This window comes from Myotis davidii, unplaced genomic scaffold (genome assembly GCF_000327345.1).
Source record: "Myotis davidii unplaced genomic scaffold, ASM32734v1 scaffold38, whole genome shotgun sequence".
Classification (NCBI taxonomy): domain Eukaryota; kingdom Metazoa; phylum Chordata; class Mammalia; order Chiroptera; family Vespertilionidae; genus Myotis; species Myotis davidii.
This window is the reverse complement of record NW_006291383.1, coordinates 5704212-5706256: the sequence shown is the minus strand read 5'-3', so window position 1 is coordinate 5706256 and position 2045 is coordinate 5704212.

The window sequence follows — 2045 nt, the reverse complement described above, 5'->3', positions numbered from 1 at the left end:
CTGCTCTTTGCCCTTCCTTCTCCCTTGAACCAGTGCACAAATGTGTACTGTCAAAGAGGTGGTTTGGCCATTTCCCAAAATAAGAGTATTTGATATGAATTTTAACAAGGTATTTACTAAGATGTCTTTTTTTTTTTTACTACCTCTACTTTGATCAGGCACTTCAGAACATATAGAAAGATAGGTATTTCAAAAAAGTACTTGGCATTGTCAACTATTATACAGTAGTGAGGAATAAAATGCACACATAAAACAATGGTTATATGAAAATGTCTTCTAAATATGACCAGTCTGGCATAGAACCTTCTTTTCTTCCTCCCCAAGGTCTTCTCTCCGGGTCCTCTAACCCACGGGGAACGTGGCTGTGTCGCTCCGGATGTCGCGCGCCGTTTCTAGAGGTAGTCTGACAATTCCGTCTCAAAGTCATTTCCAGAAGACATTTCTTTTGATATATTTCTTTAAAATGGGCGTTTGCAAGACGTGTGATTTTCTAACTCTACTTTATCATACGTTGGCAACCTCTTTACATCTAGAAGGCCTAGATGTAGCAAAGTTCTCTTTTGAAAGGTTAGGGGAAAGGTTGAGAGCAGCTTTTTCATATTATATACACAGGCGCCTATAAAGGGCCAGTAAATCTTCGCAAAGGGTGGCGGGTCCTTCCTAGTAGCCAGATGTGGCATATTCTTCTGCCATTTCTCTTATGAAATCAAGGTTTACAGTAGAACGAAGACCAACCGCCCGAAGGCCCGCTCCCCGCTCCCCCCGCCATGGATGGGGCTCCGCTCACCTGCGGCCCGGGAAGGCCTTTGTCCACCGGGGTCCACACGAGGTGAGGTCTCCTCCCACTGGGACGGAGGAGTCACCCCAGGCGCCCATCCGCGCCGCTTCCAGCCCTGAGGGTGGGCGAGCTGTGTCCACGCAGACCCGCTTCTGGGCCTCCCAGGCCCTAACGGCCTCCCTCTGCGCATTCCAGCGGCCGCCATTCTTCTCGCCCGCCACGCCCGTCGCTCAAGGCAGCGCGGCCTCGGGGGCTGGTCTCGTCCAGGGGCTGATCGCGGTGGCTTGGCGGGGGCTCCGCTTAGGCCGCGGAGGGTCAGGCTGGAGATCCTGCGCTGCACAGGATGCGTCTGGGGGAGGCCACCGCCATCAGGTCGCGGAGATGGAGGTGGGGGTGGAGAGAGGGGTTCGCTGCCGCTTCCGAGCTTGGACCTGGGCAGTGGGCACCCGCAGGGAGGGCTCCGGGTGTGCAGGACAGAGCCTGCTGCCCGTCCCCGGGCCCCCCCAGTTCACCCGCCGGCCGGGGCCGGGGGGCTGGAGGGGCCCGGAGGAGGCCTCGGGAGCCCAGAGAAGGCCGCGCTCCGCTTCTCACTGCGCTCTCTGCCGGAACTGACTTGGCAGTTCTCTACGCAGGCTAGAGAGAAGCGGAACCGGAAGTATCCTGCACCGGGACCCGCAAGCCAAGGTTCCGAGACAGAAATGTTCCGCAGGGGGGAAGGGCGAGGGAAGGGCATCGTGTGCGGTTGAGAGGCCCTACTGGCGAGTCCTTTGCAAACGTAGTTGTTAAGGCCTCAGAATACCTGAACATCAGTATGTCTTCACTCCAGCTGTTGGACAAGGAGGCTCTTTCCAGGCTTTCATTCACTACCTGTTTATTGAGCACTCTTCTGTGCCACATAAGCATTGGGGAATGCAACAGTGAAAGAAAAATACCCCACCTGAAAATGTCTTTCTCCTGAAATTTGTATTCTACTTGGGAAAACAGACAATTATTAAAATGCATAAAAGTGTAGATAGCAAAAGTGCTATAAAAATAAAAAGTAGAGGAGAATATGAAGTGAGTGGAATGTTTTAGATGGGGGCCAGGTGACTTTTGAGCAGATATCTGAGGGAGGTGATGTTGAGTGTTAGAGCTTTCTTGGCAGAGGGGAACTGCCAGTGCACAGGCTCTATAGCTGATTGCATGGGCCTGGTCTGTTCCACGAACAGCAAAGAGGCTGGAGCAGAGTGAGCAAGCAAGAGTGTAGAGGTAAGCCCTAACTGGTTTG